The following is a 27,358-nucleotide window of genomic DNA, read 5'->3' as shown; positions in this document are numbered from 1 at the left end:
ATCGTAAAGCTCCTTTAGCTTTCTCTGTATAGTTGTCATCCAACTCTGATGGCAAAATACGAAGTTTATTTTGTTCTATATCTCCAAGAAAATCTTTATTACCAAGGTCATTTAATCTAGATAAAACTGTTAACTGTCTTTTTTTCCTAAGAGAGGAAAACAATAGCTCATTACAGCAGAGCCATTTTTAACCTGATTCATTTTCAATTTGAGAAAAGCATGTGGCAAAAGAAAAAGAAAACCAAACAGCAAATAGGGAGAAAAGAATTTGCCAAATGCTTATTTAAAAAGCTGTTTAAAATGTGTTTTGTGATTTATTAATACAATTTTTACTGTTTGATTAATCAGCCTTTAAAACATGAATTAAATAATAATACAGTAATAAAAGTGTCTATTTATTTATACATTTACAATGTATTTGTAATGCATTGATTTATTGATAATTAAATGACATTTAAAAACATTTAAATTGTGATTTATTCATGTACATTTTTATGCTGGTCGAAGCAGTGGGGCAGTAGGTAGTGCTGTCCCCTCACAGCAAGAAGGTCGCTGGTTCGAGCCTCGGTTCAGTTGGCGTTTCTGTGTGGAGTTTGCATGTTCTCCCTGCATTCGCGTTGGTTTCCTCCGGGTGCTCCGGTTTCCCCCACAGTCTAAAGTGAATTAGTTTGGACTTCATGTCATGTAGGAGACATTAAATAGATCAATGATAACTGCAGAATGTCTTTCTGCTGTTGTGGCAAAGGATTCTAACCTGCGCGGGGAGACCCCAATGGATTTCTAGTCCATCGCCTTAACCACTCGGCCACGACTACAAGACTGCCTGTACTGCCATTTCTTTATGCCTAGTACACATATTGTGCATCCAGATGAAAATTCCATCAAGCGATAGCTCAACGGCAAAAGCTGTGGCTCCACAAAATGAGCGTCATACGCCCGAACAGGGACTTGAACCCTGGACCCTCAGATTAAAAGTCTGATGCTCTACCGACTGAGCTATCCAGGCTTCACAACAGTAACTTACAAGTAGGCAAGGTTTGGGTTGTGGTCGGCGCAGACCTTTACAGTACACTAAAGTTTACCGTGAGATGGGGTTTTAAGCTTATGGTTGGTGTGGATGTTGCTAAAACACGACAGGTTACTTTGAGGTTGAGTTTATGGTTTTTGTAGGTGTAGACATCAGTACAACACAATAGTTTGGACTTCATGTCGTGTAGGACACATTAAATAGATCAATGATAACTGCAGAATGTCTTTCTGCTGTTGTGGCAATGAATGGACACTCAACAATTGAAAAGATTCCTTCCATGCCTTAGAAGCATGACTTGATCAGTACTTATCTACACAGCATGCTGATATCAAAGATTCTATTTCTCTTATATCATATCCCTAGTCTTCCACACTTTAGGAAACGTAAACATTCAGGACGTGCCATTAGCACAGCCTGCACTAAAAGAAGGCTGGAGATAACGGATGGCAACACAGAGTGCGACACCAATGTCACCTTGAAAATCCTGCCGTGTCCCGGACTCGAACCGGGGTTGCTGCGGCCACAACGCAGAGTACTAACCACTATACAATCACGTCAAGGTACAAAACAGCCGTTGTGACCTATGTGTGATATGTTCGTCCCTGTGATAAGCCCCTTTCTCTTCAGTGAGAAGACTCTGTTGTTTTTCTCCTCCTACCAGCACAACGCTTTTCCCAAGAAACAATGGAAATGCAAACAATTGATGACTGCTGCAAATTTAAAAACGGGGAGGACGTAGTCAGCAGGATTCGAACCTGCGCGGGGAGACCCCAATGGATTTCTAGTCCATTGCCTTAACAACTCGGCCACAACTACAAGACTGCTGGAACTTCCATGTCTTCATGCCTAGTACACGTATTGTGCATCCAGATGAAACATTCATCAAGCGATAGCTCAACGGCAAAAGCTGTGGCTCCACAAAATGAGCCTTACATGCTCAAACATGGACTTGAACCCTGGACCCTCAGATTAAAAGTCTAATGCTATACCAACTGAGCTATTCGGGCTCTACAATAGAATTAAACATGTAGGCAAGGTTTAGGGTTGTGGTCGGCGCAGACCTTTACAGTACACTAAAGTTTACCGTGAGATGGGGTTTTAAGCTTATGGTTGGTGTGGATGTTGCTAAAACACGACAGGTTACTTTGAGGTTGGGTTTATGGTTGTTGTAGGTGTAGACATCAGTACAACACAATAGTTTGGACTTCATGTCATGTAGGAGACATTAAATAGATCAATGATAACTGCAGAATGTCTTTCTGCTGTTGTGGCAATGAATGGACACTCAACAATTGAAAAGATTCCTTCCATGCCTTAGAAGCGTGACTTGATCAGTACTTATCTACACAGCATGCTGGCATCAAAGATCCTATTTCTCTTATATCATTTCCCTAGTCTTCCACACTTTAGGAAACGTAAACATTCAGAACGTGCCATTAGCACAGCCTGCACTAAAAGAAGGCTGGAGATAATGGATGGCAACACAGAGTGCGACACCAATGTCACCTTGAAAAACCTGTCGTGACCCGGATTCGAAGCGGGGTTGCTGCGGCCACAACGCAGAGTACTAACCACTATACGATCACGGCGAGCTACGAAACAGCCGTTGTGACCGTCGTGTGGTATGTTCCTCCCTGTGATAAGCCCCTTTCTCTTCAGTGAGAAGACTCTGTTGTTTTTCTACTCCTACCAGCACAACACTTTTCCCAAGAAACAATGGAAATGCAAACAATTGATGACTGCTGCAAATTTAAAAACGGGGAGGACGTAGTCAACAGGATTCGAACCTGCGCGGGGAGACCCCAATGGATTTCTAGTCCATCGCCTTAACCACTCGGCCACGACTACAAGACTGCATGTACTGTCACTTCTTTTTTATACCTAGTACACATATTGTGCATCCAGATGAAACTTTCATCAAGCGATAGCTCAACGGCAAAAGCTGTGGCTCCACAAAATGAGCATCATACGCCCGAACAGGGACTTGAACCCTGGACCCTCAGATTAAAAGTCTGATGCTCTACCAACTGAGCTATCCAGGCTCCACAACAGTAGTTTACAAGTAGGCAATGTTTGGGTTGTGGTCGGCGCAGACCTTTACAGTACACTAATGTTTACTGTGAGATGGGGTTTTAAGCTTATGGTTGGTGTGGATGTTGCTAAAACACGACAGGTTACTTTGAGGTTGGGTTTATGGTTTTTGTAGGTGTAGACATCAGTACAACACAATAGTTTGGACTTCATGTCACGTAGGAGACATTAAATAGATCAATGATAACTGCATAATGTCTTTCTGCTGTTGTGGCAATGAATGGACACTCAACAATTGAAAATATTCCTTCCATGCCTTAGAAGCGTGACTTGATCAGTACTTATCTACACAGCATGCTGGCATCAAAGATTCTATTTCTCTTATATCATATCCCTAGTCTTTCACACTTTAGGAAACGTAAACATTCAGGACGTGCCATTAGCACAGCCTGCACTAAAAGAAGGCTGGAGATAATGGATGGCAACACAGAGTGCGACACCAATGTCACCTTGAAAATCCTACCGTGTCCCGGACTCAAACCGGGGTTGCTGCAGCCACAACGCAGAGTACTAACCACTATACGATCACGGCGAGGTACGAAGCAGCCGTTGTGACCTATGTGTGGTATGTTCGTCCCTGTGATAAGCCCCTTTCTCTTCAGTAAGAAGACTCTGTTGTTTTTCTCCTCCTACCAGCACAACGCTTTTCCCAAGAAACAATGGAAATGCAAACAATTGATGACTGCTGCAAATTTAAAAACGGGGAGGACGTAGTCAGCAGGATTCTAACCTGCGCGGGGAGACCCCAATGGAATCCTAGTCCATCGCTGTAAGATTCCCCTAAATTAGGCACCAGATTCAGCGAAGTTCAGCAAGTCGACTTCGAGACAGGAGAAGAGACCAAACTGTAGTTAGAATGGTTTATTCTGCTAGTCTGACAAACACAGGATGGGCAGGGGTATTTATACACAAGGGCTAAGAGCATAAAGGCGCTCCATATATGGGCAAGTCATACAGCATTTTGACTAAACATGAATCAGCATATTTCATATCTGAGCACAGTGGAATTTTCCAGCGTGGGTGAAGCTGCGAAATGAAACCAGACCATGGTCTCATATTTCTAACACCTGCAAGACTGAAACCAGATCATGGCCTCATATTTCTGACACACACATACATATACACAAAACCACAAGCACTTCTGCACGTAGCTGCAAGCACACTAAAAAGAGGACAAAATGTTCTCTCAATCGCCTTAACCACTCGGCCACGACTACAATGCTGCCTTCATGCCGTTTCTTTATGCTTAGTACACATATTGTGCATCCAGATGAAACTTTCATCAAGCGATAGCTCAATGTCAAAAGCTGTGGCTCCACAAAATGAGCGTCATACGCCCGAACAGGGACTTGAACCCTGGACCCTCAGATTAAAAGTCTGATGCTCTACCGACTGAGTTATCCGGGCTCCACAACAGTAATTTACAAGTAGGCAATGTTTGGGTTGTGGTCGGCGCAGACCTTTACAGTACACTAAAGTTTACCGTGAGATGGGGTTTTAAGCTTATGGTTGGTGTGGATGTTGCTAAAACACGACAGGTTACTTTGAGGTTGGGTTTATGGTTGTTGTAGGTGTAGACATCAGTACAACACAATAGTTTGGACTTCATGTCATGTAGGAGACATTAAATAGATCAATGATAACTGCAGAATGTCTTTCTGATGTTGTGGCAATGAATGGACACTCAACAATTGAAAAGATTCCTTCCATGCCTTAGAAGCGTGACTTGATCAGTACTTATCTACACAGCATGCTGGCATCAAAGATCCTATTTCTCTTATATCATATCCCTAGTCTTCCACACTTTAGGAAACGTAAACATTCAGGACGTGCCATTAGCACAGCCTGCACTAAAAGAAGGCTGGAGATAACGGATGGCAACACAGAGTGCGACACCAATGTCACCTTGAATAACCTGCCGTGACCCGGATTCGAACCGGGGTTGCTGCGGCCACAACGCAGAGGACTAACCACTATACGATCACGGCGAGGTACGAAACAGCCGTTGTGATCTATGTGTGGTATGTTCGTCCCTGTGATAAGCCCCTTTCTCTTCAGTGAGAAGACTCTGTTGTTTTTCTCCTCCTACCAGCACAACGCTTTTCCCAAGAAACAATGGAAATGCAAACAATTGATGACTGCTGCAAATTTAAAAACGAGGAGGACGTAGTCACCAGGATTTGAACCTGCGCGGGGAGACCCCAATGGATTTCTAGTCGATCGCCTAAACCACTCGGCCACGACTACAAGACTGCCTTCATGCCATTTCTTTATGCTTAGTACACATATTGTGCATCCAGATGAAACTTTCATCAAGCGATAGCTCAACGTCAAAAGCTGTGGCTCCACAAAATGAGCGTCATACGCCCGAACAGGGACTTGAATCCTGGACCCTCAGATTAAAAGTCTGATGCTCTACCAACTGAGCTATCCAGGCTCCACAACAGTATTTCACAAGTAGGCAAGGTTTGGGTTGTGGTCGGCGCAGACCTTTACAGTACACTAAAGTTTACCGTGAGATGGGGTTTTAAGCTTATGGTTGGTGTGGATGTTGCTAAAACACAACAGGTTACTTTAAGGTTGACAAGATTACAACGAGATTACGAATGGCAACACAGAGTGCAACTCCAACGTCACCTTGAAAAATCTGCCATGACCCAGATTCGAACCGGGGTTGCTGCGGCCACAACGCAGAGTACTAACCACTATACTATCACGACGAGCTACGCGAAAGCCACTGGCCCTTCACTCTCTGTCATATGTCTTTAAAAATTGAAGGCCCCCAGAGCAGTCAGTTAGCATGCGCTGCCATTTTATTTTTGGTGCTTTTCCCTTCCAGCACAACCCTTTTCCCAAGAAAGAATGTAGTTGCAAACAATCATGGAATGTCACAAACGAAATCCTGCGCACTGCCTGGACGTAGTCGGCAGGGTTCGAACCTGCGCGGGGAGACCCCAATGGATTTCGAGTCCATCGCCTTAACCACTCGGCCACGACTACAAGACTGCTTGGACTGCCATGTCCTCATGTCTAGTACACTTGTTGTGCATGCAGATAAATCTTTCAGCAAGCGACATCTCAACGGCATAAGCTGTGGCTCCACAAAAAGAGCCTTATACGCCCAAACAGGGACTTGAACCCTGGACCCTCACATTAAAAGTGTGATGCTCTACTGACTGAGCTATCCAGGCTCCATGGCTTGGCTTTACAAGCAGGCAAAGTGTAGGGTTGTTGTGGGCGCAGACCTTTACGGCACACAAAAGTTTACTGTGAGGTGGGGTTTAGGTTTATGGTTGGTGTAGATGTTGCTAAAACACAACAGTTTACTGTGAGGTTTGGGTTAATGGTTGTTGTAGGTGTAGACATCAGGGGGGTATTCCAGAAAGCTGGGTAAACATACCATCTGCTAAACCCTGAACTTTCGGTTGATTTACCCAAAACCTGCTTACCGCGAGTATGTTGGTTCCAAAACAGGTGATAAGAGTTAGTTAAATCAACCTCCTGAAGATAACCGCGGGTTAATGCACGTGCACGGCACACAACTGAAGGCATTTTCAGTAGATCGCCGAATTCATGAGTCACCATAGAAAGTCACGGTGAGAAAAAAGGCAACGCAGAGGCGAAGCTGGAGGTTTTAATCACAGAGATTACACATCTGCTTCAACGAAGGAAATAAATATAGAATAAGAAAAAGATAAGAAAAGAAAAAATAAATAATAAGAAAGTTTGTTAGTTCATTAAATTACACGTGGCACCCTCCATTTTATTCATTGTAATGAACAATTAAACTTCTCTTTAACATCCTTTTGAGTATGTTGTGTAACCATTCATGCATTTATTTTTCTTGCCATTAATTTCTTAAGGCCACAATATGTGTATTGACTAATAAGGCTTATAGAAATTGTAATCTTTATGGAGCTAGAACTCTGTCCAAAGTCATTAAACACAGAAACATTCTCCTAAAAGGTAATATTTAATTACTGGAGCTCTTTATTTAACACTCTAGAATATTCTTTCTGTCATGCAGCTAATGGAAAGAGGCCTGTCTAACTGCTTTTTTTTTTGTCTAACTGCTAAGTTTTTGACTTAAACCACACACTCTGTCACTGTTGTAAGTGATTGTTGTCAGGTAGCTTTAGGTTTTTTTATGCTTTTTATTTTGCATGCAGACGAAGTTCCTTCTGCTTCAACTAACAAGCAGTGTAAGAATTTGTCTGCACTTTTCCATATTTGAATATTGCTCTTGGATCACAAAAAAAAAAAAAAAAAAAAAAAAAATATATATATATATATATATATATATATATATATATATATATATATATATATATATATATATATATATACACTTTAAATTCTTAAGTAGCTGTATAAGGTCCATCTTCAAATATAAATAAAGTCACATGAGCATCACCTTAAGGTGAGAAATTTATATATATGTTACACGTTGAAAGGTGCGTGTATAAAGCAGTGTAAAAAATTCATTCAATTTATTTCAGGAAATGAAGAAATGAACAGACCAAAATATTTGATTAAACAGTTTTTTGACAAATTATATTTCTCAGCACTCTTCCATCTCTTTTGTCTGCTTGGGTCACTGAGATTTCCTCTGGGTCAGGCTGCAGATAGCGTGTCATCGTATAAGGCAGAAAAGGGGATCTTTTGTCCTCCAGCAAGTAACAATGTAGTGCCTAGTAATGATTCTATTGTATAATACAAATATAATAAGAATAAACATTGTGTAAAGCAACATTTGCTTTATTTATTTATTTATTTTTTACTATATTTGTGTTATACAGCCTCAACATATACTGATGAGGTGGGGTCATCCCATATGTGTTGGTAGGATGAAGCAGTAATGAGTTTAATAGTTGAAACACCAAAAGATTGAGGACAGAAAATTAAGTTGTACCTGCACATTTATACTATGGACAGATTTCATATTATCAGTGTCCTTTAGTGACTGATGGAGCTTTAAAATTGGCTGCAATTAATGCACACAATAGCATTTGGAAACCCTGAAAAAAATATTATATAAAACAATGTAGGTGTGTGTGCGTGAATGTATACATATGAACGACGTCCTACACCTTAAATTATAGGTATATTTTCCTACTAGATTTGAACTCGCTCCGCTGTGAGCTCTGTGGTTCATTAACAACACACTGTCCACTACACTATTGCCGTGCTCTGAATCAACTGTGTAATGATACGCAGCGCTTTATGACCAAGTAACTGTACAAAAGTGTAAAAAACTGTTCAGTGCCAGGCATACTGTACAGGTGCTCATGCTGCCACATTGTACAGTTGCCTAAAATGCCCTGACGCGAATACAAAGAGCTGCACTGAATGTTTTTTATGGTAAGCGCAGACCCGCGGTTTGTCACATTTGATTTAAAAAAGGTTTGTTAAATACATTAACATTATGAATTTGGTTATGAAAAAATATGCACTTATAACCCTCTCACAACGAAAAAACTTGTATCTGTGTGTCCACATCCATAAATATTCTCATCAAAAGAGCACGCAATGCTCAGTAAACTCTCTGAAACAGACAAACTCTGGAACATAGCAACTTACTCTCTGAACATAACCTCCTCCGGAGCAGGTTATGTTCAGAGAGTAAGTTGCTATGGCTACTTAACATACCCAGAAGTTACCTCCGATTTTGGAACCAAAGTTGAGGTTATCCACCTACTTACTCTCAAACTTACCCGGGTATGTCACATAACCTGCTTTCTGGAACAGCCCCCTGGTTTGCAGCAGTTATTGTTTCCACAGCTTCATTGTTGTTTTGACCATTTCCTATACAGCATCTGTATGTCTACTCTACTGCCATTTAGTGGACAGTAACAGTAGAAAGCCTGATCACTACACAGAGTTACAGAAATGCAGCAGCAGATGTCAGTGTTGACTGATGATAACAGATGTGGGTGTAGTGTCCAGAGCACTGATACTGTTCTCCCACTGCTGACAGACTACATTACTCTCACTTCCACATCTGACTCTGCTGCATTTACATTCAGATGTTCCATTATAAACTAAATGCAGATTGACCGTATTAAAGAAATAATGTCTGCATAATCTAACTCTGTATTGTTGGGTTACTTCTGAAACATTTGATGAACCGAAATTCAATAAGAAAATGTATTTATTTGCAAATGTAAGGAACAATATAAGTTAGCAGTGAACATACTGAGAAAGTCACAGTCGAGTGTAATTAATGGAGTAAATCTAGCATTAATAGTTGTGTATCAATAAAACCAGTGGAGTAAATCTGTGACCACAGTAAGCAGAACACGTGTCTGATATATGATCTTTTACTCTGGTGTTGTGATCGTGAACCCTTTTCTATGTTGTTCAGAAAAATTTGCTGGTTTTAGTAAAGATGTTCACAGTTTAATTCAGTAAAGTCAAACTGTGTTATATCTCTGTGTCTTCTACATTAGTTTACAGGACAGCACAGACAATAAACTCATGAATATCTGCAGAATATTTCTCCATCAGCCTGCTCTGTTGACATGAATAAGGCCTGTGCTGTGTGTTTAAATGCTGCTCTGGGGTTATTTTTGGCTGAACAGTGAAACCCAAACACGCGAGTAATGCCTGCAACACATGGTCATGGTATGTGTGTGTGAGTGTGTGTGTGTGTGCCTGCAGTGTTGCCATGTCCACTGTTTATTCCCGTCTGTAGGCTTGTGTTATTTAAAAGTTATTAAAGTGATTATAAACAGATATTAGTGTAATATATATATATATATATATATATATATATATATATATATATATATATATATATATATATATATGTATATATATATATATATTGGAATTCATTTCTTTGTAAATTATTCGTTGTGGACCCTCATGGACTTGTAAACTAGCAACACAGGTGCGTCACGGTTCACTCCTTTTTCCATGTTATTCCTCTGTGCTGTTAATGTTTGCGAGTTAAACATCAAACATCACTAAACACTTATTTATAGAAAAATAAAGTTTTAATCATTATCCAGATGTAGGATAGTAAGACGGGTGACCAGATGTGTTGACACCGTGGCTCTGACTCCTCTTAACACCTCGCAGAAGGCTGTGTTAGGAGTGTGCTTGCAATGGGGAAGGGGTTTCAGGGGTCTGGCAACCCGTGTTGTTTTTCACAGGTCCTCTTAAAGCAAAGTGAAAGCAAAGGGTTAATGTGGCCATTTTAGACACAGAGTCCGTCGTCTGCAAAGCGAAAACCTTTAAATCTGTTAATGTAAAGGTGCTGGAAGTACTCGAGGACGCGTGTGGGGTTTATCTGAGCCGGTATGTATGATGTGTGTTGATGGCTGTAATCCTTCATTAGTTTACTCGTGATGTGAGTGTGTACAGCTGCTGATCTATTCTGCTGAATGATGAAGGCTGATCAATGACTGCACATCTGTGATTGTGTCTCAGTGTCTGCTAGAGTTTCTGCTGGACATCACACTCTTCACTGCCATCATGGGTAACAGTTGCTGTTGTGAAAGCAGGTATTAGTCCTGATGGTGCTCATTACACATCATCATCATCATCATATGATTATTATTGAGGGAAAGTTGGTTTTACATTCACACTATCGGTCAATGACTTGTGACACGCTCCCTATAGTGTTTACCATGATACTTGGAATATTTGGTATGAAATCAGATGTGAATATGACTTCAAAACAACATTAGCACCGTTTATTTGACTGTGAACTTGTACTTTGGTGGTCGTGGTCACTTATATGATATGAAGGAGAAAGTCTGAATGTGTGAATATAAAACCCACTGTACCTCAATATGATTATTGTCTACAAGACAGGGTTATTGCTCTGTGTGTGTGTGTGGGTGTGTGTGTGTGGGCTAAGTTTATCTTCATGTACTAATGTCTCAGTGTTTAACCATTATGTCCAACATATTGATCAGGGTAATATTGAGTGGATGTGTCGGATTGAGCTGTCGGCTGCAGTTGCTCTCCACTGACTGCGCTCACCAAAAGCATGATGGGAAATGACTGGCTGACGACACAGTGCTTATAATGCTTATTGAATGAGACTGACAAACTACTCTTTATTCTCTTGTGTTTTTACTAAGGTTTAGATCTGGCTTTTTTGTATTTTGGTTGATAATTAAAGTCATAAAGAGCATTACGTGTGTTTATTTATTCAGATTTACATGTAAACAGAAACTGAACACACCTTTGTAAAACACAATGTGCCATATCTAATAAAACTGACTGTTACTAATAAACCATGAGCATGTGCTGTCTTTTATTTCTCTCAATTTAAACTCTTGTTTGTTGTCAATTTAACTTTTTTGGCTGTTTATCTTCTGTGATTATGTTGTAAAAGTAGTTTTTTCAATCAAAATGTTTAATTAAAAAAGAAAATAAATGAAAAAGCAGTGACACTTCAGCTGTATCCACTCCCACATTAATCAATACTATGGTCATTTATAGCAGTACTGTAGTGTTTTTGACCCATATGCCTATTATAAAAAGCCTATTTCAATTCTACAGTTGTTCTGCTATTACAGCAACTATAAACAACCCAATCCTGACAACAATGTTCAAAAACACTATAATATGTACTATAATTACAAGCTGGATTGTAGTATAGTAGGTATGTGGCTTAGGGAAGTTAAAAACTGTCCAGTAATGGGTTTACAGTGGTCTCTCGCTGTAACACGGTTCACCTTTCACAGTTGTGCATATGTTTTTTGTGCAATTTGACGTGCTTTTTTACAGAGCTTTGTGTTCTGCATCCTGATTGGCTGTAGATCATGTCAATCAATCACCTCTGTGTTGCGTCTCCTGGGGGCTGTTCCAGAAAGCAGGTTATGTGACATACACGGGTAAGTTTGAGAGTAAGTAGGTGGATAACCTCAACTTTGGTTCCAAAATCGGAGGTAACTTCTGGGTATGTTAAGTAGCCATAGCAACTTACTCTCTGAAGATAACCTGCTCCGGAGCAGGTTATGTTCAGAGAGTAAGTTGCTATGCTCCAGAGTTTGTCTGTTTCAGAGAGTTTACTGAGCATTGCGTGCTCTTTTGATGAGAATATTTATGGATGTGGACACACAGATACAAGTTTTTTCGTTGTGAGAGGGTTATAAGTGCATAGTTATTTTCATAATCAAATTCATAATGTTAATGTATTTAAAAAACCTTTATCATTACACAGATGTTTCAGAGCACGGGAATAGCGTAGTGGACAGTGCATCGCTAAAGAACAACGGAGCGCACAACAGAGCGAGTTCGAATCTCACTTACAGATCTTGTGTTTTTTCTCTCCTTCTGCACCCTCACATTTTTCTGTATAATATTATAAGTGGGTGCTTTGTCTTTTGTAGGAAAATATATCTATAATTTAAGATGTAGGACGTCGTTCTTATATATACATTCACGCACACACACCTACATTTTTTAATATAATATTTTTTTCAGGTTTTCTAAATGCTATTGTGTGCATTAATTGCAGCCGATTTTAAAGCTCCATCAGTCACTAAAGGACACTGATAATATAAAATTTGTCCAAAGTATAAGTGTGCAGGTACAACTTAATTTTCTATCCTTAATCTTTTGGTGTTTCAACTATTAAACTCATTACTGCTTCCACTTACCAGCTCATCACACACCCCACCTCATCACTATATGTTGAGGCTAAATGGCTGATTTTCAGGAAGTAATGATTCAAGTGTATAACACAAATATAGTAAAATAAAAAATTATAAATCAAATGTTGCTTAACACAATGTTTATTTTTATTATATTTGTATTATAAAATAGAATCATTACTGGGCACTACATTGTTACTTGCTGGAGGACAAAAGATAAGCTTTTCTGCCTTATACGATGACACGTACCTGCAGCCTGACCCAGAGGAAATCTCAGTGACCCAAGCAGACAAAACAGACGGAAGAGTGCTAAAAATATATAATTAGTCAAAAAACTATGTTTAATCAAATAGTTTGGTCTCTTAATTTCTTCATTTCCTGAAATAAAATGAATGATTTTGTACACTGCTTTATACACGCACCTTTCAACGTGTAACATATTTTTCATATACATTTCTCACCTTAAGGTGATGCTCATGTGACTTTATCTTTGAAGATGGACCTTATACAGCTTCTTTAGAATTTAAATATGTAGATAAAAGATTTTGTGATCCAAGAGCAATATTCAAATATGAAAAAAGTGCAGAAAATTTTTACACTGCTTGTTAGTTGAGGCAGAAGGAACTTCGTCTGCATGCAAAATAAAAAGAACCTAAAGCTATCTGACAACAATCACTAACAGCAGTGACAGAGTGTGTGGTTTAAGTCAAAAACTCAACCACTGATGAGCCTTTATTATAGGACACAGCAGTTAGACAGGCCTCTTTCTATTAGCTGCATGTCAGAAAGAATATTCTAGAGTGTTAAATAAAGAGCTCCAGTAATTAAATATTACCTTTTATGATAATGTTTCTGTGTTTAATGACTTTACAGAGTTCTAGCTCCAGAAAGATTACAATTTCTATAAGCCTTATTAGTCAATACACATATTGTGGCCTTAAGAAATTAATGGCAAGAAAAATAAATGCATGAATGGTTACACAACATGCTCAAAAAGGATGTTAAAGAGTAGTTTAATTTATCATTACAATAAAATGGAGGGTGGCATGTGTAATTTAATGAACTAATAAATTTTCTTATTATTTATTTTTTATTTTCTTATCTATTTCTTATTCTATATTTCTTTCCTTCGTTGAAGCAGATGTGTAATCTCTGTGTTTAAAACCTCCAGCGTTGCCTCTGTAAAGTGCGTTGCCCTTTTTTTCTCACCGTGACTTTCTGTGGTGACTCGTGAATTCGGCAATCTACTGAAAATGCCTTCAGGTGTGTGCCGTGCACGCGCATCAACCCGCGGTTATCTTCAGGAGGTTGATTTAACTAACTCTTGTCATCTGTTTTGGAACCAACATACTTGCGGTAAGCAGGTTTTGGGTAAATCAACCGAGAGTTTAGGTTTTAGCAGATGGTAAGTTAACCCAGCTTTCTGGAATACCCCCCTGAACAGTACAGAATGTGTTCTGCTTGCCAAATTGACATAAATCTTTGATCACTATAATCTCCCCATAATGTTTACGAAGCAAGAGAGAAACGTGTGAGTGTTAGTACCCTTGAGTCCTGCTAGGTAACCCTTGCAAAGGATGACCAAAAAGTAGTATGGTCCAGTTCGCTTTTGGGTACCTTTTGACAGTGTAAACACGTATAAAAGCTTATTAAATCATACCGTACTAATCAGTGGAAATGGCCTTTACAGTCTTAAAACTTTTATATTGTAAAAAAAAGCACACTACTTCATGGATTTCACCAATTGTAGGTTATTCTTAGAACATAACTCCCGTGATTAACAAGGGACCACTGTAAATGCTTATTTCTTCCTTCATAAATAACCCTAGACTCAAATGGCCCAATTCCACTGAATAGTTCGGTACGTTTTTATGTCCGTGTCCACTGTCAAAAGGGATAAGGCGGAGCTAGATGCGCAGCTTAACACTATTGGTTTACAGAGATACATCAGCAGCTCGTGGACAAGCTAGAAGAACAAAAATAAAGGAAGGTTGGTTTCAATTTTTCCAGAGAGTATTTGAAATAAGTATTTGAAATAACAAACTTCTTGAGCTGATGATAATAACGTGTGCGTGATTATAATATTTTATATATTGAAGCGCTTCTGACATTCAATCCTTTTAGAAACAGACCATTGGTTCCCTTTTGGCAGTGGAAACACAAGCCTGATAAAGCTGACCCGTGCCGTACCGTACCAGCCCACTCAGCGGAAACGGGCCAAAAAGGTCCTTATGGACCATATTTGGAGTGGTCATGAATATTAATGAGCTCAGCTCTGACACAGCTCTCTCTCTCTCTCTCGGTCTTGCACACAGAGGAACCTAAAATAAAGTACAGGCTATATGATACTAAACTCAACAAGAGAGCAGCTGGTGCTTTTGCCTGGTGCTGTCAGGGCACACATTAACTCAGCAGAATTAAAGGAACAAAATCCATATATTAGTATGAGGAACCATTTTGTTTTGCCGTTTATGTTTATCTTGTGCTTGAAATAGCAGAATGGAGGAGGAAAGTATTGATTCACAATCCGCTTGAACTGAGGAGAAAACACAATCCCAACCCACATTAAAGAGAGGAGAAAGTATTTACTGTATGTATTTCATGGTAAAGCTTAAAGGGTCCTGAAACCCCCCTCTTTCAGTTCAAGTCCACCTCAAAATTTATTTCCAAAAATGCTCCATGATGGGCGTGAAGCTGCAGGCAGAGAGGAGTGGGCATGGCTGGCAGAGCAAGGGAGAAAGAAGGGCTCATGTCAGTGGGCTCACCAGCTTTAGATATGTATTAAAATACTGTACAAAATGTGTGGAGACACATGATTTTATAGCTTATTTACAAAGTTAAAATAATTTAATACCATTACATATACAATAGGTAATGTGTTCTGTCATTATGAAGATATTTATGTTAAACACTATAAATGAGGAATTCTCTCCTCCTGAACCCCAGGTCTCAATGCAGACACAGTGGAGCAGTGCAACAGGTCTCCTGCCTGGTCTATACCAACTAGTAGCCCTGCCAGTAATCTGGAGGATTTTAAATGTGTGTGAACACAGCAGCACGGATAAAGCCTCACAGGGAAACACATGCTACAAACACATATGACCCTTCATGAACCACTAAATCCTGTGTCGTGCGCTGTCTCATAGCTTAGCAGGTCTGTGGTCTGTCCATATTAGTCTGTCATCAGAAAGCACATGCTCTCATGAATAATTATGAAGCAGGCTCTTCTCATAGGATAAGAAAGCTCAGCTATGAATAATAATGAGAAACCTACACATCATCACTTTACTTGCAGATGAGCGCTTGCAGAGATTTTGATTTCTCCACAAAAATTAACTAATGTAAACACGGAAGCTGAAATTAGTTGACAAAAGCTCAACATTATCCAGTTTACCCCACATTAAAGCTGACAGGAGCTAATGTTGTCTTAACTGATGCTCAACACACAAATCTATTAACATCTCAAAAACAGCACTCCAGGGCGTCCTGAACCTTTAGGAACTAGGAGTTTTATTATAATACATACACGGTAAAACAGGCTATAAATTGTGTGGCTGGTGCACGACGACAGGCCTAATAGAGACAAAGCCAAGTTGGGTTAAAAAAAGAAAAGTAATTTACATCTCAAGTTTAAATGAACCCTGAGCATGTGCTTGTCCAAAAGATCATAACACAACTACAATCTACTAATTTTACTTTATCCCTAAAACATTGGCACCGCTCATTTACAGCTCACTGATGTACTCATTTCTGCATACAGTAGCCCATATTGACAACATGATAACATAATTCACATGTGGGCCAGTATTCAAAGACTTTAGATGTGTTGGCTTTAATAACGGCTGCAGACAGCTGTCAGCGAGATCAGCCAGTTGCGTTAAACATGAAGCCGTCAAGTCAGACACTTTGGGAAACTTGTTTGCTGCAGTGGTGATCGGTGTAATAGTGTAAATGTCCAGCCCCACAAGACCCAAAACAAGCAAGCCAGTGGGGACAGTGGAGGAAACAATCTTCACCAGTTGACCAAAGTGAAAGAAGAAAAACCTGGAGAGGAAGCAGGCTCAGTTGGGCACCACCATTTCTCCTCTGGCTAAACTTCTCTGCAGTCTAGGTGACGGAGGTTGGAGAACACTGGACGTCCATCATGGAGAAGGTGCAGGTGTGAGCAGATCCTCCGACTAGCCCACGGGTTTAATGCGGAGACTCGTCTGTCACTGGGGTCTTACAGGAATCAGTTTCATGCTCTCTGCACCCCCATGACCACCACAGCTTTATAGTATATAGGAGTTTAGATATTTAATAATATTATTTAAGAAAACACACACAGATTCAAAGCTCCTGAATTCTTTACTTCAGTCATTCTTTACTAATGCAGATACTTGGGCCAATTCTTAAATATGTGAACCTGACAGCACAACAGGAGATTGTGAAAGGCCAGCAGCTGCAATGAACTGGACAGACTGAATATCTACTATTCATACCCATTAAAAATAAACAAAGACATGTAAAATACTGTCAGAATTTCTAAACTAAGCAATCCACTCCTGACAGATCACTGGTGAACTACATATGTCTTGTTTAGGAACTACAAATCCTATCAGGATGATGAGACACACACCAGTTGCTGATTACGGCTGATGAGACACACACAGCGGAGACTTGTGATCACTGATCATTTAGACTATTTATCCACCACACATACACCAGTTTAGCATGCACTTTCTAATATATGTTTGCATTTCTTTGGTTTGCCTGTTTGTTTTTGACCTTAGCCTTGTTAATTGTTGGATCCTGTTTGCTGCCTATTTTGACCTTGTGCCAGTTTTTCACCACGTTTTTGGATTGCCCTTTTCGTACCAGCCTCTTCTGTTTGTGCCTGTTTGCCTTAAACATAATCTTATTTTACCTGCACTTGGATCCTTGTCTCTGTTGTTCCTTGCTTTGATCCCAGCATGTGACAACATCGATCTGAAGGCAGTTAGGTTTGCAGCTAGACATTATTGGAGTTTGTTGACACCATCCTGCAATTTGTATCCATTCCCCTAGAGCAGGGGTTTTCAAAGTGTGAGGCGCGCCTCCCCTGGGGGGCGCCAGAGCATGTCAGGGGAGGCGCGGGAAAAATATAATATAATAAAAATATAATAATTAAGTTTAATTATTGTATGTATTTTTTATTATATTTAAACGTTTATTATGTGCCTGCTAATACAATGGGTCGGTTTCTGAGACCCACCCCGATTCAAAGCTGTAATGAAGTTCACGGCCCTTTGGCCGCCGGGAAGGAGGCGGAGAACCGACGCAGTTTTAAAGTGATTTATTAATGACAGTGACGGCAGCTCTGTCTAAACCAAAACACACGGACGGCAGATCCTCACGGAGACTGCCGTCAAACTGAAAGCAAAAGTAAAATATGTCCGGGTCCGGTCCTCTCTCGGCTTCCTCTGCCCTTGTTCCTCCTTTTATGATCCAGAGCTCCTTCCGTGGGATCTGAGGCAGGTGCTTACATGGTGGCCTCACTCCGTTCCCACGGCGCTCGGCCACGCCCCCTCGCCACAAAAGCCTTTAAGTTCAGGGCTTAAACCCAAAAGACAACGATATGATGATCAGTATTTGAGTTTATGATTTACGTGGACAGGACCAGCTGATGAACCACGACCTTTATGTGTGGTTTGTCAAAATATTTTGGCTAATGACAGCATGAGACCCACTAAACTTCCACTGTTTTGACTGGGATGGACAGTTCTATTCATATTGAACCATCATCCTAGTTTTAAAAACGTTATATTAAAATACTTGTTATTACTCTGTAAATAATTGCACTTTCATGCAAATGATGATAAAAGTGAGTTAACAGTCTGACATCTGTCTGTGTCTTTATATATACTGTATATATATATATATATATATATATATATATATATATATATATATATATATATATATATATATATATATATATATATGTGTGTGTGTGTGTGTGTGTGTGCGTGCGTGCGTGCGTGCGTGCGTGCGTGTTTGGGAGGAGGGGGGCGCCAATGGATAAGTTGTGTCAAAAGGGAGGCCCACTGTCTTAGACTTTGAAAAACCCTGCCCTAGAGGTCCCTGTGTTTCCCCCTGCCACTATTCTTCCTTGTGTGTTCTTGTTTACCTAACTTTGATCACCTGTGTCTTATTCCAGCCTGTGTATTTAAGTTGTCACTTTGTCTGTGTTCCTCGCTCGGTTTTTGAGTCATCCCTGATCTCCTGAGCTATGTCTAGTAGACTGAGCCACTGTTAGAATATTTTGTATACCTCAATCTGAAAAGACGCTAAGTTGCCTGTTTTGCTACCTCATTTTTGAGAAGAATCTAAGTTGATCTTTTTTTAATAAATCCTTGTTTTCTGCATTCCCGCTTGAAATGTTTTCGTTTGGGTCCAAAATAACTGCCCCTGTGGCTCAGTGGTACACACACCAGTCTCCACACCAAAGATCCAGGTTCAAGGCCAGACAGTGACATTTGTTGACAGGAACAGTGAACAGCTCTTCACTATTGAAACAGCACTGAGCCTCATTAGATCATCCTGTATGAACAGGCATTCATTTTTAAAACACTCAACATCAATTTGGACAACTATGCAGATATAAATAAGTATTCACACAAGAATTTGATCTTTCAATTTAATCTAATTCAATCGAGTTATATAATATAGAAGTTCATCCAGATGGACTGGAGCAGATCATTTCACTGTGGTGAGGTCTGATCATGAAGGCAGTAAGCTGAAGAAAAGCTGTATGACTCTATTCCATTATTACATGGGATCTGATCTACACTGTCTCGGATCGTCTTTACATTTTGCACCCAGGAGACATGGGTTAGGGCTTCCTTTATCATAATATTAATCAATTTGGCAATATAAGCACAAAAAGAGCAAAGCTGAGGCTTTCTTTTTTAGCTAAAGAGAAATAAACCCACAGCTAAGGGGCAATCATTATGCAGAAGGAACATAGCATTAAAGTTCCCCTCCAGAAGGAGGGGAACGGAAATGCTATGTGGAAAACTTCCACTATGGAAAAATCTCTGGAAAACGCCTTAATGACTGCACCTTACCTTGCCCCGATGAGAGGTTTGCCATGCAAAAGAGAGTGTGAGCGCACCTGCATCACTAGAGGCGCGGTCTTCCAACATGTTCCATGGCCCTTACTTATCCCACTTCAACAGAAGATTTCAAAATTTAGATATATTTTTCGGGAGCCGCAAAGCGTCTAGACCACAGGTGTCAAACTCACTTCCAAAAGGGCCGCAGCTCTGCACAGTTTAGTTCCAACCCTAATTAAACACACCTGATCAAACTAATTAAGTCCTTCTGGCTTGTTTGAAACCTACAGGTAAGTGTGTTGGAGCAGGGTTGGAACTAAACTGTGCAGGGCTTCGGCCCTCCAGGAATTGAGTTTGACACCCCTGCTCTAGACAATACTAGGAAATTAAATACCACAGTACGTTGGAAAAGCGTTCAGTCCTGATAGGGAGGACGCTGCGGAGGCCATCTGCTACCAAAGTGGGGAGATATGGTGGCAAAAGAGCATATGGACTAACCTTGAGAACGGGGAGTACACATACGAATATAATATGGTTAGCGGTGAGGGAAGACATGGGTCCACCTGTGAGGGGTCACTGCATTGTGGCTGTATAAACATATGGGATCGCGCATAGCAGGCACCTATACCTAGAACACAGGCTGACCAGTGGGCAGACCTACAACGTAACGGGCCAGCATCTGATTCCTCCGCTGAATCATTGCTGAGGGCCTTGGAGTAATCTCTGCAGGGCACTCCTAAGCAGGGAACTTTACTGACAGAGTTGTTGGAGTCATACAGAGGAAGTGAGGCATCATGTTGGCCCATAAGGAGCAGGTTGGGAGTCACTGGGTCCAAGTCTGCGACGTCAGAGGATATGTAGCCAAGTGGCTTGGAATTCAGAATGTCTTCCACCTTCCAGAGAGGGGGTCAGGTAGAGATAAGGAGAAAAAAAGGGAAAAAAATCTAATATTAAATCTAATTTAAAATAAATAAATCAATAGGAAAAAAAAGTATATTCAGTATAAAATTTATTAATACTTTCCCACATCATAATTCGGTCTTTATATACTTCTTTACTTTCCCTTTTGTTGTATTTGTTCCCCTTTCAGTCTTTATCAATGTTATTTATTCATTTTATTATTATTATTTATATTATTTTTATGTTTATTATTATTATTATTATACATAAATTATTATTATTATATTTTGACCATATATATTTATATCTTGACCAGTCCAAAAAGAGATTAAAAAAGAACAAGTATGAAGGAAAAAAAAAAAAAGAAGAAGAGGGAAAAAAAAGAAAAAAAAAACTACTTACATGTACTAAATTCACAGGGTAAAGTGTAATGTAGGCATGGCAGCCTGGGCACTGCACTGGACTGATCCATGCCACACGTTACACTTTTTTTTTTAATGCATCACAAAGCAACTGACAAACACTACATACCTCAATGCCCATCATACAACTTTCACCTCCTCATTAGCATTCTGAACGGCTTCTTGTGCAGACAGCGGTTTAAAACACAGATCTAGAATTGGCCGTGACCCACCGCTCTTTTTGGGCATGATTAAGTACGGCCTGTAAAACCCACTCATCATTTAGGTTGGAGGGACCGGCTTGATTGCATCCTTCGCCAGGAGGACAGCAATCTCCTTTCCCAAGACAGGGGCGGACAGGGAGCTGACCCTGGTGAAATACACACCCGTGAACTTGGGAGGCTGTTTTGTAAACTGAATCACATAGCCGAGTCTAAATGTGCAAATGAGCCATCGCGAAGGGCTGGCCCGTGCTAACCAGTCGCTTCACCGGAGGTGGGGGCAGCTCTCGTGGCTGGTGCCCTCGGCTAGAAGCAGCAAATGTATGTAGCTCAGTGGGATTCCAAGACTGCGTGAGCCTAATGTGCACCTCCGGGAAGAAGGGGACATAAGGTTTCAAAGGCTTGGCTTCTTGTCCTCAACGTAGCACCCATTTAGTCGGTCCAACTGCGGAGCTCAGGGATAAACCATCTCCAACCCCACAGCCGAAGCAGCCCGGGAAACCCCGGCTAACATGTCCATTTCAGGATCTGTGACAGGGCTCACCTGCCTGGAGGGGGGGAGAGGGTCTGGATATTCATTGAACAATTAAAGCCCACCCTCTGATGCAGCAGTGGACGTCTGGTCCCCGGTGTCATTGAGTGTAAGGGCTACCATCTGTTTGGACGGATCGGTTCTTATATTAACCTTGGATGGAGCGCTTGAAAGAGCAGGAGGTAAACAGGCCCGGGCGCGGTGGATAGTCTCCCACTGGAATCCTCAGATTTGCCCGAGTGGCCACTGTGGTGCAGGGGACAGCTGGGGTGGTTCGACCTTTTGCAAGGGTTAGCCGTGATCTTAATTGGCAACAGACATGCCATCGCAGTGACAGCATGAACTGCCCTCAAAATCGCTGTAGATCAGCAGGAGGAACCCTCATTGACTCTCTCAGAAGGCTGTTGAAGTCTCTGAAGAGAAAAGGATGCCTCAGCTTTGCTCTCTCTGTGCTTATATTGCAAAATTGATTGCAACGAGCATCAGCTGCAAAAGCTGACGCTGCCAACTTATTGGCATTTCATTGGCCCAATTATATACTCTTTCAGACAATTGGCTTTCTGAACAAAATCCCCATAGTGGAAGTTTTACAAATAGCATTGAAGTTCCCCTCCCGCAGGGGAACAGAGCAGTGTCTGCTGTGAATGTGCTGGAGTGCCCAGAGCCCAGACCTGAACATCTCAGATCTGAAGATGGAGGCGCACAGACACCACTAACCAGTTATGAGGAGATCCAAGTAAATGAAAGGAAAAAAAAATGGTGTGCCAAGCCTGTAGCTGAGCTGTGAATACTGCTGTACAGCGCTGCTTTCACACATTCATCACTGTTAAAGCGCTTTGATTCTTCATTGTCACCTTTTGGATCATTAGCTGCCATTTCAAGTGTTTCATAAAGTGATTTCATAAATTGAGTAATATCTGGTGTGTTGACTTCAGTGTGTGCAGTGCTGAACTCTAATCTCCTCTGTTTCAGCTCACATAAGAGGAGGAGAGCAGAAGCAGAGCCCAGCTGTGTGTCGCTGAAGAGTGACGTGTCTATGGCTCCACCAGCAGCATTTAGTAGTGAACACACACCACCTGCTGTTCTCAGGTAGATCATCTGCACACACACCTGACTATACTGCAGCATTTATATGATCATGTGTTTCTAGAAGAGATCAGACATTATTACTCTTTATTCTCTCAGTGCAATGAAGACATTCTCCTCAACACAAGAGACTTTAACAGTCAATGTCAGCTCATGCTCATTTGATCAACAGTAGAGGATTATTAGAGTGTTAGTTCAGCGCTGCTTTCACACAGTCATCACTGTTAAAGCGCTGCAGAAATACAGACGAGTCAGTAGAGGAAGAACACTTGTGTTTTGACATGAGTTCTGGACAGTCAAATGTCTGAAGTGGAGGATGAAGATAAAGTGATGCAGTGTTTATATTCTGATACACACACAACTACTGGACAATGATGAGGAGTGCACATTGCTGATTCACTGAGCTGAGCAATAATAGACACAATATAAATGATCGAACACTAATTGAACACTCTTATCAGAATGACCAGCTCTGACCAATCAGAATCATTCCTGTAATGAATGTAATAATCATTAACTGGTAAGATCTAACAGACTGATCTGCTCAGCTCTGTACAGAATATATAGCCAGGAGCAAGAATATACAACAATAGTACTTATAACTCAGTATTTACCAGTGTAACGATTGTTGACCTCTGCGTTGTGTTCCAATGGTCACCAACTTAAAGTAACGATGTAGCGAACTGACTCGGTAGGGGTGCCAACTTATAAATATGTAAGTAAAAATAAAAAATAATGTTTATAAAGTCAGTGCTACATGGGATACACTAGCAGTGCAATAACTCTATAGAGCTAAAGACAAAATAAATCAGACAGAACTCAACCAGTTTAAATTGCATTCTAATGTTATTCAATAGGTCTCCTTACAACCTCAAAATAACACTATATACATGTTTTACAACACAAAAAATTAAAACCCATTCCAACAAGCATATGAATAATTCAACACAATCAAATGCACAAAAAAAAAAATAATAATAAACCAAATAAAGAGGTACCTCGGTCTACTTGAAATTAATTTGATCCATGCACAAAGATTAAACCACTGATTCACATCAATTTGTTAGAACAATACATTCATTAATGTTATACAAAAATTCAATAACCATTCAAACAGTTCAATGATTCACTCGGTTCAAACAGTTTAATGATTCACTCGGGTCAAACAAATCAATGATTAACTCAGCTCTAGTTTTTTTTAAATTTATTTATTTTTTTATTAAAGAGGTCGATCAAATACAATTACATACATAGAGACAAATAATACAAATAAATAAACAAATGCGCAGAAATACACACATAGACAAATAAACGCCAGGGTAACAAAATTATGACTGATGAAATAAAGTTACACCTCAAAGAGTGTAACGGGGAGACTGACACGGAGGGATCCATTTTGCCGTATTTATTAAGTCACACTTAAACATCAAACAATACGCACGGCTGTGCGAACATACAACATACACATCAATGAGACGGGGTTGCAGATGACAGACACAGAGTGATTACCAGGCATGGGTCAGAGGCAGGCAGCGTGATTCAGAGTCCGTGTAACAGGCTTTAGTCAGGGGCAGGCAGCGAGAATCAGAGTCCGTGCAACAGGCTTTGGTCGTGGGCAGGCAGAAGACAGAGCAGAGTCAGGAAACGGGCTGAAGTAGTAAACGGGAGATCAGGCAGGATAGACCGCTCAGAAATGCTGGCCGGGGCTAAACAAGACTTCGCACAGAAGAGTGAGTGTGAGCTGCTTACAAAGGGTACGTGGGTCATTAGCGGAATGGAGAACAGGTGTGCTGGAATCAGAGTGGAGGGATGACGTAATGTTAGAAGTCCGGAGATGATGGCCTCTGCTGGCCCAGCGAGGGGAATGACTGGGACCGAGTCGGTGACAGAGAGACACAAAAGAAGAATATAAGGATACTGTTTTTGTTGCTTTTGGATGAAGAGAGTGCTAGATAGTTTCCAAATATTGCTATAGGTCGATTTTGAACAGATCAAAAAAAGGTTTAGAGCCACTAAACTTCTGTTTGTGAATATGAAACTTGGCTAATAGAATACACAAATTAACTATATACACTTTTTACATGTTTTCTTTAGAGTCATCAAACAATCCAAAGAATATAACTTTAAAAGAAAAGAAAAAGTCACTCATAATATAAGATTGAATAAAGATCAACAAATCTGACCAGAATCTCTCTGTGAAGGAGCACTTCCAGAACAAATGAATAGAGTCTTCATCCGAAGAGTGACAGAATGAGCAGTTTAAATCAATGTCAGGCTTATATTTCTGAAGACAGGCTTTTAGTAGGATAACATTTGTGAATTAATTTAAATGTTGCTTATTTTACTTTATTTGTAATAAGATACTTGTGAGGCAAAGTCCATACTTTCTCCCATGGAATATTTTCAATAGTGTTGTTCCAATAAGCTATTACATAAGGGATTTTTATAATCTCTCTCTGGAAGAGGCCTCTAATTTTACAGTTATTTTTTTGTTGGTCTGCTGAAAAACACACACTTCCAACCATTGTGTCGGTTAAATTCAGAGAGTGAGTGTATGGCCATGGTAGTGTGACACCTTGCATTAGAATAAACACGCCAGAAGGGATAAAGTTTACAACAATGGCATATTCACTAGGAGTAGCAGGAATGTTAAACTTCTGCAAGAAATCTGGATAGTTGTAAAGTCTGCCTTCTGAGTTAAAGAGCTGGCCAACTAAAATAAATTTGTTTTTAAACCATTTTTCAAAATAGAGTGATTTATTTTTGTAAAGAATGTCTTTATTATTCCATAAATAATATCTGTGTGGAGAAAAGTTATGCTTGTATATTAGAGACCAGGCCAAGAGCATCTCAAAACATTATAATTACAAAGTAAAAGAAAATTTAAACCACCAACTTTGGAGAAAATATAATTAGGGATAATATTCCAGAGTGAGTGCGGATTTTTAAGGCAAGGCAAGGCAAGTTTATTTATATAGCACATTTCATACACAGTGGCAATTCAAAGTGCTTTACATAAACATGAATAAAAAAGACAAGTTTAGGAACATAAAATTCAGACAATAAAATTGATTAAAACAGATAAAAACAAATTTAAATGAGTTAAAATAGGTTATAAAAGAATGAAAAAGAAAATGAAAAACATAATAGTGCGATCTGTCGGACGTAGCACAGTGCTCATTCAGTAAAGGCACAGCTAAACAGTGTTTTCAGTCTTGATTTGAATGTGCCTAAATGTTGGAGCACATCTGATCATTTCTGGAAGCTGATTCCAGCATCGAGGAGCATAGTGGCTGAAGGCAGATTCACCCTGCTTTGACTGAACCCTTGGAATTTCTAGTTTAAATGATACTAAAGATCTGCGTGATCTGTTGGGTTTGTATTTAGTGAGCATATCTGTAATGTATTGAGGTCCTAGGCCATTTAGTGATTTATAGACCAGTAATAATACTTTAAAATCTATTCTGAATGTAACTGGCAGCCAGTGTAAAGACCTGAGGACAGGTGTGATGTGCTCTGATTTCCTTCTTCTGGTCAGAATTCTGGCCGCAGTGTTCTGGATGAGCTGCAACTGTCTGACTGTCTTTTTGGGAAGGCCAGTGAGGAGGCCGTTACAGTAATCCACCCTGTTGCTGATAAAAGCATGAACAAGTTTCTCTTTAAGTCTTCACTGGAAACAAAGCATCTGATTCTTGCAATATTTTTGAGATGATAGTATGCTGATTTACTGACTGCTTTGACATGATTGTTGAAACTCAGATCTGACTCCAGAGTCACACCAAGATTCTTGACCTTATTTTTTGTCGTTTGACCTTTAGAGCCAAGGTACGCATTTACCTTGAGAACCTCATCTCTTTTCCCAAATGCAATGACTTCATTTTTCTCTTTGTTTAACTGAAGAAAGTTTTGGCACATCCAATTGTTAATTTCATCAATGCACTGGTAGAGGGTGTCAATGGGGCTGTTGTCATTAGGCAGTAAGGCTAGGTAGATCTGAGTGTCATCAGCATAGCTGTGGTAGGAGATTTGGTTATTTCTCATTATTTGGTTCAGAGGGAGCATGTAAAGGTTGAACAGGAGAGGTTCCAGAATCGAGCCTTGTGGGACTCCACACATCATGGGTGTCCACCTCGACCTATGATCACCTATACTGACATAGTAACCTCTCCCTTCAAGGTAAGATCTGAACCATTTGAGGACTGTCCAAGACAGCCCAACCCAGTTTTCCAGCCTATCCAGAAGTATGCTGTGATCGACAGTGTCAAATGCAGCACTGAGATCCAACAATACCAGCACTGTTATTTTACCTGAATCTGTATTTAGGCGTATATCATTGATTATCTTTATAAGAGCGCTCTCTGTACTGTGATATGCTCTGAAACCAGATTGAAAATTGTCTAGACACCC

At 40.2% G+C, this 27,358-nt stretch overlaps 9 non-coding genes across 9 annotated transcripts; all 9 read right to left on the bottom strand.

The window, feature by feature from the left end:
• Positions 1 to 933: 933 nt before the first annotated feature.
• trnak-uuu (transfer RNA lysine (anticodon UUU)) lies at positions 934 to 1,006 on the bottom strand. Its single transcript has one exon. It is a non-coding gene; the product is annotated as a tRNA-Lys (tRNA).
• Positions 1,007 to 1,764: 758 nt separating this feature from the next.
• On the bottom strand, positions 1,765 to 1,846 carry trnas-aga (transfer RNA serine (anticodon AGA)). Its single transcript has one exon. It is a non-coding gene; the product is annotated as a tRNA-Ser (tRNA).
• A 950-nt stretch (positions 1,847 to 2,796) lies between these two features.
• trnas-aga (transfer RNA serine (anticodon AGA)) lies at positions 2,797 to 2,878 on the bottom strand. Its single transcript has one exon. It is a non-coding gene; the product is annotated as a tRNA-Ser (tRNA).
• Positions 2,879 to 2,999: 121 nt separating this feature from the next.
• trnak-uuu (transfer RNA lysine (anticodon UUU)) lies at positions 3,000 to 3,072 on the bottom strand. Its single transcript has one exon. It is a non-coding gene; the product is annotated as a tRNA-Lys (tRNA).
• Positions 3,073 to 4,455: 1,383 nt separating this feature from the next.
• trnak-uuu (transfer RNA lysine (anticodon UUU)) lies at positions 4,456 to 4,528 on the bottom strand. The gene has a single exon. It is a non-coding gene; the product is annotated as a tRNA-Lys (tRNA).
• A 758-nt stretch (positions 4,529 to 5,286) lies between these two features.
• On the bottom strand, positions 5,287 to 5,368 carry trnas-aga (transfer RNA serine (anticodon AGA)). The gene has a single exon. It is a non-coding gene; the product is annotated as a tRNA-Ser (tRNA).
• A 117-nt stretch (positions 5,369 to 5,485) lies between these two features.
• trnak-uuu (transfer RNA lysine (anticodon UUU)) lies at positions 5,486 to 5,558 on the bottom strand. The gene has a single exon. It is a non-coding gene; the product is annotated as a tRNA-Lys (tRNA).
• Positions 5,559 to 6,039: 481 nt separating this feature from the next.
• Positions 6,040 to 6,121, bottom strand: trnas-cga (transfer RNA serine (anticodon CGA)). Its single transcript has one exon. It is a non-coding gene; the product is annotated as a tRNA-Ser (tRNA).
• A 118-nt stretch (positions 6,122 to 6,239) lies between these two features.
• trnak-uuu (transfer RNA lysine (anticodon UUU)) lies at positions 6,240 to 6,312 on the bottom strand. Its single transcript has one exon. It is a non-coding gene; the product is annotated as a tRNA-Lys (tRNA).
• Positions 6,313 to 27,358: the final 21,046 nt, after the last annotated feature.

The sequence above is a fragment of the Danio rerio genome, chromosome 4, assembly GCF_049306965.1.
Source record: "Danio rerio strain Tuebingen ecotype United States chromosome 4, GRCz12tu, whole genome shotgun sequence".
Lineage (NCBI taxonomy): Eukaryota > Metazoa > Chordata > Actinopteri > Cypriniformes > Danionidae > Danio > Danio rerio.
The sequence above is the reverse complement of the archived record's forward strand: the minus strand, read 5'-3'. Positions and strand labels throughout refer to the sequence as shown.